Here is a 13,828-nt window from a genome sequence, read left to right as displayed (position 1 = left end):
GTCCTTACTTATTTCATACCCTGTCGATCGTTTTCTAGGGATACCTACATATAGGGAGAGCTGTGCTGGATGGAAAGAAATAGGCTCAAATTTTCAGCTGGCCTCCACAAACTCCAGTTGTCTATTTAACTAGCTGCAATTGTGCAAGCAAATGGAGATTTGCACATGCAAATCTGGTAGTAAGACATCCGTTCAGGTGCCTGTTGAAAACATGAGCCATGGTATATAATATTTTCTTAAATAAAGATTTATTATGCAGTTGTTATTTTTCAGGTGATTAAAAAAAGTCTTTGAACATCTCCCCCACTTAAAATCTGCTCCTGCAGCTCATCAAACTCTTGGGCTGAATTCCTGCTCACAGCCATTCAGGACTTACACGAGTGAAACTGACCGGTATCTGCCTCCTTTGCACTGCAAATAAATTACCCATTTTCCTTTAAACTCCTGAGAGTTGTGCAATTCCAGCAAAGAATTAAAAGGGCTCGAAAGGAGCCGGGTCTGGGTGGCTTTTCTGACTATCCCAGAAAAACAGTGAATTTCATGACTTTAAAAGAAGTGTCACAGCTGAAGACAATGCAAGTTACTGCAATGAAGGTGCTATGATAACAAGCAATGCAGATGATGACTGCCCCACTCCCTGCCATGTCCAGGGAAGAAGTGAACTTGACTCGATGCCTCTCGGGTCTCAGATACTGAACTTTATTCTTTTCCATGATGTGCTAAGAAAATAACTCCCTCTCTCTCTCTGCTTCCCATTCCGCTGCTGTAATTGCTCCAGGCTGGAAGGTGTAACTGGCTGCTGGGTTCAGAGAGGTCTGCATACTGGTTTGAATCCTTAACTGAGTTCTACTGGTTTTTTACCATATTGAGTAAAGATGCCATTTACTCTGCCTTGCTACCATTTTTCTGCTGCTTGAGATAGCAAGAAGCCCAACAGAGAGAGCTCCCCAAACCAAACCCCTGGATCCAAACACAACCCAGCTTTGGGGAAGTCTGGCTATGAGCCTTACATTTTGGGTTTGTATCTAGCTTTTTACATCCATTAGCACTTCTCACTCACCTAAGCCCATTTTTGAGTATCCAAGGTTGGGGTTTCTCATCTGAGAAGCCCAAAGTAGAAATGACCTAGCAAGAAAGAACAGGTTTGCTGGCTGTCCGTAAAGGTACTATTTCCCACCATGATCAGAAACGCTTCCTGGGTGGGAGGGGGGGGAAGGGGCATGTATTGGCTTAGCCTGTGTTGGGGGGAGGAATTGTCAGGTGGCCCCGCTGCTGGTTAACGAGAATTCATGATTGCTCTCGAGGCTGGCTACAGAACTGGCCTTCCCAGGAGGGGGCGCCATTGCACATCCTCACGTCCAGGAGTGACTGAAAGCAAACAGCTCAAAAAGCCTTTCAGCATCTTATCATCAAGACTAGAGAGAATGTGGAGGGAAGCACGTGTCATGGACATCAGCACCACCTGGGTTATTTGGCCAGCTCCCTGGTGAAGATTGCTGGGGGGTGGGAGGGACGGCTCTGCAAAATAAACAACACAGAATGACCCGTCCCTACCCCTTCCTCGCATTCTGGCTAGAGCAGGGGTAGGCAACCTATGGCACGGGTGCCGAATGCGGCACGCGAGCTGATTTTCAGTGGCACTCACACTGCCCGGGTCCTGGCCACCGGTCCGGGGGGCTCTGCATTTTAATGTAATTTTAAATGAAGCTTCTTAAACATTTTAAAACCCTTATTTACTTTACATACAACAATAGTATAGTTACATATTATAGACTTAGAGAAAGAGACCTTCTAAAAACGTTAAAATGTATCACTGGCACGTGAAACCTTAAATTGGCTTGCATCCGAAGAAGTGGGTATTCACCCACGAAAGCTCATGCTGCAAAACGTTTGTTAGTCTATAAGGTGCCACAGGATTCTTTGCTGCTTCTTAAATTAGAGTGAATAAATGAAGACTCGGCACAGCACTTCTGAAAGGTTGCCGATCCCTGGGCTAGAGGTTCCCCACCATCACCCTGTCCCCATCCCCAGTTCGGCTCAGTCTCATTCTGAGCAATAGCCACAATGCTTAGCCTGACCCATGCAGATGCAAACCCGGCTAAAGGCACTGCCTGGAGCTGTGACGGCATTTGGATTTCAGAGCCTGAAAGAGACCAGCACTTAGGGCAGGTCCCTGACACAGCCTAGGGGAAAGGAGGGCCTTGAAACAGACTTGGGTGGAGAGCGGCGGCTGCTGACTGGGAGCCCAGCTCTGAAGGAAGCGCTACCTCCAGCAGCAGCGCAGAAGTAAGGGTGTCAATACCATGCAATGCCAACCTCACTTCTGCGCTGCTGCTGATGGCAGCGCTGGCTTCACAGCTGGGCTCCCAGTCAGCAGCTGCCACTCTCCAGCCACTCAGCTCTGTGAAATCTGCTCTCCCCTACAGTAGCCAGATTTGAATGGGGGAGAGCAGCTTTCATGGTCCGTGATGTGTTTTTCATGGCCGTGAATTTGCTAGGGCCCTACTCATGTATGTCTCCACAGCGTAGAGATTAAGGTATTAGGATTTTAGTACTTGAATCCGATGGGACGTCTCAAAGAGCCCTAGCTGTTCCCACTCTAAAATACCATGCCACCCTCACTGTGCTGTTATAAATAGGCATGATTACAGAGGGCAGATAATGGGAGGCCTGATGGCTCAGATCTTCAAAGATATTTAGGCACCTAGCTCCCATTGAAACCAAAGTTTCTAAGAAGTGTTTTTCCCCCCCAGCTTCCATGCTGGCTGAGGACATGAACTAACATCCGTGACGGCAGTACATATGCCAGCGTTGCCCTGTACATCCAGGACAGATACAGCAATCCTGGAAGCTAGGTCCAGCTGATGATCTAGCAGAACCAAGCAGAAAAGCAGTTAAAACCCTGATGAGTGCAAGTGATGACACTGTTTCTATTGATACATGGACAACCATGATTGGCTGCAAGAGGAATAATATAGTCCAGTGTCACTGCTAACCCTGAGTCACTCCATGAATGACCCTCCCTTTGAAATCAATGGGGCTCCCCTCGCTGCAGAACAAGCCCCCATATGTTTCCTTTTTCCTGAGAACTGACTTTTAATGAGTGGAACCTGGACATGATTTTCCTCTTCCCAGTAAAGCCAATGGCAGTGCTCCCATCGGCTTCAACAGAAGCAGGATGGGATCCAGATTTATATACTTGCTCAATGTTTACAGTATGTTCTTCCATCTACTTTCTGAACTTCTTCCAACAATAAAACACTTCCTCGCTGAGAATGAAACCAAGATGGTGGAGGGACCAACGCAGACTTCAGCCCCGGGGAAAAACCCCCAGCAAGAACAATAAACCAACCCTCTCAGAACCAACTTTAAAACCTTTCTGCTCAATTAAAGGCTCAATGAGATTTAAATCCAAAACTCTAACCCTGATGGAAAACCTCACCACCAGAGAGTCCAGGATTTATGACAATAAAGAGTAGAATAAGGGTATAAAATATGGTACCACTAATCACAACTAGCAATTGGAAATTTCACAGATAGCAAAGACACACACACCAGGATGGTAAATAGCAAAATTCACATAATCTATTGCAGTCAGTGAAGCTCTGAAAAAACAGCAGTGATAAAAGCTACAGTCAGAACTCCTATTATAACTAGCTCTTTTCATCTGTAGACCTCAAAGCACTTTACAAAAGGAGTCAGTACCATCAGCCCCCTTTTACAGATGGGGAAACTGAGGCACAGAGCAGGGCCATAACTGGCCCAAGTGCCACCCGGCAGCAAAGCCAGTAACTAGAACTCCAGCTCTCCCAAGTCCCAGTTCAGTGCACTATCCACTTGGCCACACTGCCTCTCAGAATGAGAGTATCCTCCTCTCCTGGCCAAGTTTTATAATTAGCCTTACAGCATCTCCACTCCCTTCCCTGTCATGCAGGTGTTGAAACTGGCAGTGATACAGGGCTAGATCTCAGCTGGGGTAAATCAGTGCAGCTCCTTTGAAGGTAATGGAGGTAGGTCCATGTACACCAGCTGAGGTTCTGGCCCTCAATTTTATAACCGATTTTTACTGTTTTCTGGCTGCTCCTGGGCTCACTGATCTATGGCAAGTTTCTGAGGCCAACTCCCACCAGATGTGAAAGACACAAAGGGCGGCAGCATCTAACTGGGAAAATGCACCCCCAATACAGTTTGTGGGTATCAGAGCAGAGATGGGAGCTCTTTAATGAAGGCCCTGGGAGTGGGAAGGAGGGGAGAGGAGAGAGGACCCCCAACAAACTCCAAACAGAACGGTGGTTCAGATCTTCAGCCAGCATATACTGGCATTGACTTCAATGGAGCTCCAGGCATTGACATCAGCTGAGGATCTGGACCTTTGTTAGGGCTATTTCCAGTTCCTGCTCCCGACCTCTCTTTCTATAACTCTTTCCATGAACTAATCATAGCTACAGAACAGGTACAAGCTGTCACTCCCCTTGCTCGTGAAGATAAAGGTCACAATGACACCCTGCCGCCGTGTCTTCTGCATGGAAACTGCACATGAAATATAGAAATGACTGATCAATAGAAAGGACGCAACCCTCCTCTCCCCGAGCTCTGCGATATGTGTTTCAGCCTTTGATCATTACCAAGTCGGGAGGTAAAGGTAATATTTTAAAAACAGCTTTTGCACCGGTTTCAACAGCAGCAGCAAAGGAGCAAAACCAGTCAAAAGGCACGTCACAAAGGTTTGTATGGCAAGAGTCAGTGAGTAGGAGTTGCCTGCATCTCTCAGAGGGCAGAATCTGGGCTCAAATGTCAACTTCAAAAGCTTCCTGGTATTACACAGATGTGCTGCAAAGCTGCTGTATCTGGAGAAGTGGCCAATGCCCTGCTGGCACTGCTACCAACCTGGAGCTGCACACAGCACTTCGGATCACAGGGGGTTGCTGATGTCAAAGGGCCTGATGTCCTTTGCACTAAAGGCCACCTTTTACACTGCCAGCATGGGGTAAAGGGGCCTTGGTGGTAATGCGCATCAGGGCCAAAATGTTTTACTCCCACAGGGAGCCAATGTGGACTTGGAGGGAAACGTTCCAAACACAAAATCTACCACTGAGAACACATGAGTTCATACACATGCACAAGTAACTGCACTCACCAGCAGCCGTTTGTGGACACAGTTTGGCTAGGCAAATGCACAGATTACCGGCTCCATATGTGTATCAAAGTGCCGTAAAACAGAAACACACACACAGAACAATCTGAAATGAGCAACACCCAAACAAACCCACTCTGCACACAGTGAACACCATTACATGCACATTCCTCATATGAGGGATCTTGTAGTAACCCTGGTATCTAACTGTACATAGAATAGGTGCTACTGCGACCTTCCCGGCGTAGATCAGTGCAGCTGTTCACAACAATGGAACTACACCGATTTCCAGCAGCTGAGGATCTCTACCTCTGTATTTAATGGATTTGACTGCAGTGTTACGGAGAACGTCTTTCTTCTGTTTGTTTCTGAACTACCACCCCCACACTGACCTGAGCTCCCACTGGAGAGTCCAGCCTGGCGTGTCTTTAATTAGGAAAAACTCCCATTGCAGTCGATTGGCTTAGTGCTTGCCGAGCAGGAACAGATCAGGCCCTGATGAGATACAGAATCCGGTGTGTAACACTCACACAGCCCCGCATGCATGCAGAAGGGCCAGATGTTTTCTAACAGTCACTGAAGCTACCAATAGCAAATATAAAATGACTTAGGTATATATTTCATGGCTTTTGGCTAGCAGCAAGGAGCTAATTGCATTTGCAATGTCTGGGCCCCAATCCTTGGGTCTGGCCAAGCTTTGCTCAGCGTAGGAACTGAGGCAGGGGATCTGCTAGGAGGACTATACTGGATCTCTACCACCCAGAGATTCCCTCATATCGGGGCAATCCGAAGCTGCCCAGTTAGGGCAGTTTTATGGCCCCTTTGCCAGGTCAGAGCAGTGCAAAAGGGCTGTAGCAGGGGCCAGCACATGGCCCTTGGTCTCCAGCCACCAGTGACACTGGTACCCGGATACTAAGGCATTCAAAATGCCTAAGATGGACAGATGGATATTTCAATGGTTGGGCAGTACAAGCACGGTGGCCAGGCACTGGCACCGCACTTAGGTCCCTGAGAACTGAGGAGGGCAGGGAACATAAGCCTCATGTTGCTCTATAGAAAGCTCCCACGGACTGAATGACACTGGCGGGCTCTGGAGGAAATTCTCTCCAGCCCTCCTCGGCCAGAGCTCAAGAGCTGAAAACTGGGGGGGAGAGAGAGAGAGTCAGCACCGAATAGAAATGGAAAGTGAAAGAAGGGAACGAACTACTATGAAAAATATGTCACTGACCGTTAAACAATCAGTCAGATCAGAGGCCTAGCGCTTGGCTATCATTGCGTCTGGGAAAGGGCAGTCCTGGGAATTCTTGGCCATTAGGCTTCAGTTCATTACCAAGAATCTAGAAAGTGGGAAACTAGGAGTATACGTGGAACCCTGGCAGGACTATCAGGCATGGGTGTGACGAACAAACACATAGAGCAAACTGTGATAGCAGAAATGAGCTCAAGAGATGCCAAGCTTTGCTTCCGGAGAGAGAAAAGGAATGGAAAGGCTTGAGACCGGGACAGTACGAGAAATGTTAACAGGCTGCCACGTTGGGCCGGTTGGTCTTTTTCTGCTCCAGAAATTTCTGATATTCTTCTCCCCAGTGTATTGATGACTCTGGAGGTTACGTGTCCCAGTGTGCAAATGAGTGCCTAACTTGCATGCACAATGACTGCTGCTGCATGTGCAATCATGGAAACTGTGTGCACAAGTAGCCAATCAGGTGAATTTGCACGTGCAGATACCCAGTGTGTGCACACAACTGCGGTAACAGTGCATGCAAATTAGACATGCAGGTGTACACACCTAACACATTTGAAACTCTGCCCTGAATCTTGCGCTCACTTTCATTTTACTGATGTGCATTTTCCTAGGCTTTGTCCCAGGCTGTTTCCTTTGCTCTGCAGCTGTTTGTGCTGTGAAAACAGAAAGGATGAAGGGCAATGAAAAGCTATTTTTAAGGCAAGACTCAACACTATTTGCACTGCTGAGAAGAACAGAGCTGCAGCTGCTTAGGCATTCTGCAAGTTGGAGTGAGGCCTGGGAAATGATTCCTAAGCTGCATTCCTCTTTGGAAGCAGGATTTATAAAGGAAGGGAATCAAGTACTTCAACAATCTCTGTTTACTGTACACCTTCCCCACTGGTGGGCTGAAGACACACCACTGATTTGTAGCCTTTCCATTCTCTACAGCCGCAGACTTCCCACACCTGGGACAGGAAATATTTGGGACTTTCCTTTCTCATGACCGGTGGTGAAACTGCAGCATAATAAAGAGAAGGGCAAATGGAAGTGTCCTGGCTTGGGAAGGCAGATTAATAAGATTTGTTTAAAAGGGTGGGCAGATGGTGCCTCAGGTGGTTGGATCAGGCAGCCCGAATGTAACCCAGGAGATTTTTGGATAGAGATGATGGAGGTCAAAGGCCACCAACTGTATCTACGCAGCTGTGACCAGGAATGAAATGAACTAGAGGCTGTCTTGCTATTCTTCCATACACGGGGTAACCCCAGAATTCCCCTCTAGCTGGTCCTAGATATGAACTAACACACATACCAGTATCATCAACATTGGCGGGACATTTAACATTGCTGAGTGCTCGGAACTGGGTTCACACCACAGAACCCCACAGAGTCCTTCAGACCCCAATCTTTGGGAGTGCCCTTTTGCACACGTCCCACTTGCTTGCATCCAGCCTGTAAGGCTCATGAGGAAGGCAATGCTCATGCGTGCACCATGGATTTGGGCTTCAGATGAAACCCTCTTTGCGCAGCTCTAATGTAAGTGCTTCAGGGCGGGGGCCTATGTGCTTTGCACACGACAAGTGCAATGGGGCTGGGCTGTGCCTTTCTATACGTCTGGTGCAGAGGGGCCCTGATCCTGACTGGGCTCCTGATCCAGAAGGAGGCATCTGGCGGCTACAAATACTATTTAATGGCAGCATGGAAACTATGTCTGCGGGACTAAGTCCCCGCCTCGGTGTGTGGGTACAAACTGACCCATGCACTCTGCTGTGCTGTATAACTGATAGTTTTTCTAGTACCGATCAACAGGCTGCTTCTCAGAGGGGCTGGGTAGCTGCAGGTCCCAGTAACTGCCATGCGATCAGCACCCCTGAAAAGCAGGCCGCTGGTGGGGCAGATTTGTGGGGAAGGTGAATAGGAAAGACGCCCTCCCAACCGGGATCCTGAATGCGCTGTATTCAGGTCTGTTATTGCCTGGCTCGCACACAGGTGTGCAGCAGGAGGATGGGGGTGGGGAGCTTTTCTTGCCCTCAGCTGTGTGGTCTGCAGGAGTTGCACACAGAACTGCAGGCCTTGAGCTCAGGGGAGGGACATAAAAACGGTACCTACCTTTCGTGACTGTTGTTCTTTGAGATGTGTTGCTCGTGTCCATTCCATTCTCGGGGTGCGTGCGCTCATGTGTACCGTTGTTGGAATTTTTTGCCGTAGCGGTATCCGTAGGGTGGGCTGTGGCGCCCTCTGGAGGGCCGCGCTCATGTGCCAGTATATGAGGCACTGCCGGCCCTATGACCTCTCAGTTCCTTCTTGCCAGCAACTCTGACAGAGGGGCAGGAGGGCAGGTATTGGAATGGACATCTTGAAGAACACCAGTTACAAAAGACAGGAAACCGTTTCTTCTTCTTCGAGTGCTTGCTCATGTCAATTCTATTCTAGGTGACTCACAAGCCGTATCCATGGAGGCTTGAAGTTCACAGTCGTGTGGCTTGCGCTACTGCTCTGCCGAAGCCAGCATCGTCCCGGGCTTGCTGGGTCAGTGCGTAATGGGACGTGAACGTGTGGATGGACGACCAGGTAGCAGCCCTGCAGATATCTTGAATCAGCACCTGGGCCAGGAAGGCTGCCGATGAGGCTTGCACCCTGGTTGAACGGGCAGGTACAATCACTGACGGTGGCACTTTCGCCTGTTCACAGCAAAACCTGATGCAGGTGGTGATCCAAGATGAGATTCTTGGAATGGACACAGGACGGCCTTTCATCCTGTCTGCCACTGCGACAAAGAGCCACGTCGATTTACATAACGGCTTAGTCTGTTCTATGGAGAAAGCCAGCGCCCTCCTGACGTCCAGCGAGTGTAATCTCACTCCTCATCTGACTTATCAGGTTTCAGGAAGGAGACTGGTCAGTATATGTCCTGGTTGGTATGAAACTACTGTAAAAACTATAGACCAAGTAGGTACTAGGAAAAACCACTATCCACTTGCGAGGCAGGAAGGCGGCACTCTGACCCCCAGCATGGCAGCAAGAGGGAACGGAGAGAGCGTAGGGCCAGCAGCGCCTCATACACCAGCGCATGAGCACGGCACTCCAGAGGCTGGCCCTATGGATACCGCTAAGGCAAAAAATGCTGACAATTGCTCACCTGGGTGTGCAAACACCTAGCATGGAATCGACACGAGCAAGCACTCGAAGAAGGATTGTTCTCACCTTTTACCCTTCAGGGTGCCCCAAAGGGCCGGCCAGGACTCCACCCCGAACTGGCCAGCTGCATGGGGTAGAGAGAGCTATGTAGTACTGATAAACATCACCTCCAACAGGTCCGTTCTGCCTCCGGACGTTCCCCTGCTCTGCCCTTCCTGAGATGCTGTCAACTCCTGTATGAATCAAGCCATCTCTGTGCATATTTGAACTCTCAAATCCCGGCCCCTGTGCTAACCCAACTGGTGCTCCATGGGGAGCTGAACTGGAGAAGCACAGAGCCCAGGGAAGCAGCTCAACCACTTCAGTTAAGGGAGAAGCTCCACTATCAACACAGACTCGTGTCACTTTTCAAGCCCCCAGCCACAGAGGACAAGACCATCAAATGCCCGTGATCTAGCACACAAGCACACAGCTGTCCCCCAGCAGCACGAACCTGGCCCACTGCTGTTCACACACCAACCAGCATCAGACAACGTGCCACCAGCAGGACTGAACCACAAACTGGTTGCCACTGAGTGGAATCCATCCCTTTTGGGACTTGAACCGAGGAACACGACGACATCTAAAAGCAGCAGCAGCTGCTCTACCATTTGAGCTTAAGGAGAACCCCCGCAACAGCTGTCACTGAGGCAGCTCTGCGCTGCAGCAGCGCAGCAGGGTGTGAAACACACCTCTGCCTGTGCTGCTGCTACAAAGGCGCGCGCAGCGCCAGTCGTGTAGCAGCCCCCAGCGCGCTCCCGCCCAGCGCTCGGCGTGTCCCCCCACAGGGGGAGGGAGGTGGGGGCTGGGAGGGGCTGTTTTTTTCCAGCGGCGCGGACTACACCACACGCGCGCAGCGCGCGCTGCGCAGCGCTTTGAAATGCAAGTGTAGCCACAGCCTGAGAATAGTGCTGAGATACGTTTTCAGGCTTTAACTGGGTGACGCTCACACAGCTGGGGTGGATGTATGTCAGCAGATGCTGTGCAATCAGAAATGGGCCAGAAGCCAAAACTTGGACCCAAACAGCCCCTAAACTTTTGGAAAGTTCCCAATGGGAACCCAGCTCTAAATTCCCCTCTCTAACTCTCTCTCTAACAGACCAAATGGAACCCCCAGATCCAAGTACTCCCAGATACAGGAGTCCTGGAGACCTGGCTTCAGATGCAGATTCTGTGGCTCAGGCCCATTTCAGACCCGCCCATGTAATAGATATAAACAACTGCAATGCCCCCTGTCTGATCACAACCCATTCCACACTCGAGAAAGGCCTCAGGAGAGAATGTACTGGACCATATGAGAGGAGCTCCCAGTCAGCGGCTATCCAGAAGATCCCATTTTGAACTGCGCAGGGCTGGGCGAGACCCCCGAAGTGGCGCTGGCATGTCCCCTCGTGTTGAGAGTATCTGACAAAAGCTGCTTTCGTTTGTAAATCTGGGACGTCACAAAACCGAAGTGTCCTCCTGCAATTCTATTAATGAAAAACGTGTGACGGTCACTGAAAATAAAGGTCAAGGTGTTTCCAGTGCTAAGGAGCCGGTCCTGCCTCCTCTTCCGGGGCCAAAGGGAAGCCCTGCCGCTGGAACCCCACACATGCTGCACAGCCCAGATCGCTGAGGTCTCCTTGGAGAGCAGGACACTGTGGATTTGGAGCCAGGAGCCATTAGCCTTGAGTAGCTGCTCTGGTGCCATGAGAAGAGGACTCCTCCTTGCAGAGTCCCCGGCGCCTGGCCCATTTACTTGGGGTGAGGGGAAGATTTTGGGTACCTTTAAAGGAGGTAGCTGTGGGTGCCCCAGCAGAAGCATATGCACTGAAGCATGCACAAGACACACGGTCGTGCTGTGTGACAGCCAATGTGCACAATCAGACCTGCAGAATTTGAAGGTGCAGCAAGCGTGCTTTGGGACCCACGTTTTTCAAGGCATGGGCCTACACAATACCAATTGTGTTTAAGTGTAATCTTGCTATTTGTACTGTACATGCCACGAGGCGGTAGGCAGTCTCCTCGCCTCTTTCCCCAGCCTTTCCTCTATTCCTTTCAGCCATGCTTTCTGCTGTGTCAGGATCCTTATCTGAACATTTAAACATCCTCCAGCTGGTGTTTAATCTGTAACTATTCAAACAGTTCTCACTGAGGTTATGAAAAGCAGGCGCCTGAAATCAAGCTTCTAAAGTCCAGATTTAGGCTCCGAGATAAAGTGACCCAATTTCTCAAAAGTGCTGAGCATCCAGCAGCGTTCACTGACGTCAACGGGAGCTGGGTGCTCAGCACGGCTGAGAAATCAGGTCACTTTATTTAGGAGCCTACATACAGATTTAGGAGCATAACTGGATGTGCTTTTTTTGAAAATCTGAGGCCCCATTACTTCTCACATCCCTTCTCACGCTGTGTTCCATTCCCGCGAGGGAACGGCAGAATGCTACTGCTGCTCTAGGACCTTTTAGCAAGTGGCAATATTAGCACGGAACAATGGCAGGATGGAGCATCGGCGGGATACAGCTTAACAGCGTTTCGCCACCCTGGGAAAAATAACCCTCAATGCAATGGCTTTCTGGTAATTACTGCTTTGATGACTCCATTTGAAACAGGCAGCCCTACTGTTGAGCTCTGTCTGGCTAGAATATCACCAAAACGACTGCAAAATTTCAACTGCTCGTCTTTTTCCTACTTTCTTTGCAATGCACTGGAAAGTTGCGAGGAAAGTTAGCTCCAGTTTATCCTGTAGCAAAGGCTAGGAAGTCGCCGGCCTTCTGGCTACTAAGACGCATCCTCTTCCCCTGGGGGATAAGGTCTGTACTTTGCGCTACTGACAGCAAGATAAACAACAGAACCGATGACGCCCAAAAGGCAGACAGGACCAGATGTGCCGGCTAATTAAATTTGTTCACTAATTGCTTTAAAATGCGGCCCAGTAGTGTTCTGTAAACAATGGCCAAATGCAAGGGAGGGATTTTATTCCGAGCAAACTGTAGGCCACAGTTTTCCGGGGCAAGCAGCGGAGGCTTTAGCCACACTTCCTTAGCAGTGCTACCAGGAGAAATGCACACGTTTTAATTCAGCTGTCAGGATATATGGTGGGCACTTAAGCAAGGATTCCCCAGAGGAGTTGACCTGACATCAGGAGTAGACAGCTCTATCTCTGAGGCAGTAATAATGTGTCACTGGAGAAGGACGTTAATTATTACTGAATGGCTCTTCAGAGCATGAAAAACTACTAAGAATCGAGAGGATGGAGGACAGGCTGTGAAATGCAGTGAAGCAAAGTGAAGGTCAAGGTTTTAATTGACTAAATAAGCAGAATTTCTTCCCCCTGAATGTAACCTTCCAAAACCCCCAATTTGGAACAAATGAGGGAAAAGCTCCTTGGGTTTTGTTCCACTGGCAAGTGAAAAACGTGTTACAAAAATGCTCTGGTAAGCCTCCTTGTGATATGAACTGCAGTGAGCCCCATGTATTTATCAAGGAGCGAGGTAGCCTGGTTTTTGTCTAGAAGACAATGGACTTTGGTCTGGGGACGTTTCTCCTCCAGCCCAGAGCGAGGTGTTCTGAGAATTTCCGCTCAGAGAAATACTAACGCAAAACAAGTGTGGTTGTTTAAAAGGGGCTCCCAGCAATGACAAATTGGGAAGATGAACTGAGGTCAGTATGAGTTTCAGGGGATCAGAGGCTGCTCCCCTGGGCCGTGGCATGTTCCTCCCAAAGGGAGCTAAGAACAAGTCAAGAGAGGAGTGCATCCATCAAGCCACGGCGGTGTGACTATAAAGCATGACCTGTGATTGTCACTTGGTGCCAATGCAGTGCATCAAATTCAGGCTGGAGAGATCTCATTGGCCTAGCGAAGAGAACTGGGTGATTAATTCATAGAGCACGTGGATGACTTTTGCCTCTCTCTCTGTCTGTGATCATCTTTCAGTGTTCTCAAATGGATTCGTTATCGGAAGTTCTTCACCCTCTTGGGTCTTTGTGAGTCTTCAATATTCAAAAGTGGAGCTGATTTGATTGGACAGATAGGTCACGTGGTTTGTTTCTGACCCCTGATTGAATGAGCCTCACTCTTAGAATCAGCTGTCTGGGGTGAAGGCTCATGATCACGAATTTGAAAGTCTCTTTCTGCCAATCCTCCACAGCGTTTGCTCTTGTAGTGAACATTCCTGCCAGCAGAAAGCGAGCACAGAAAGGGGGAATTCAAAGAAATGTCCATGCATATTTTCTGCAGCAGTCACCCAGCTCTGTTGCTAACAGGCTATTTGTACCAATAGCTCAGTATCAATTTGATACAGTATTTTATATTG

The 13,828-nt window shown here is 49.1% G+C and overlaps 1 protein-coding gene across 1 annotated transcript in view; it reads right to left on the bottom strand.

Moving 5' to 3' along the window:
- ZNF512B (zinc finger protein 512B) overlaps nucleotides 1-13,828 on the bottom strand; it is a 75,679-nt gene that overhangs the window by 4,824 nt on the left and 57,027 nt on the right. The window lies entirely within an intron of this gene.

The sequence above is a fragment of the Mauremys reevesii genome, linkage group 13 (assembly GCF_016161935.1).
Source record: "Mauremys reevesii isolate NIE-2019 linkage group 13, ASM1616193v1, whole genome shotgun sequence".
Taxonomy (NCBI): domain Eukaryota; kingdom Metazoa; phylum Chordata; order Testudines; family Geoemydidae; genus Mauremys; species Mauremys reevesii.
Note: the sequence above shows the minus strand (reverse complement) of the source record. Positions and strands in the feature narration are given on the sequence as shown.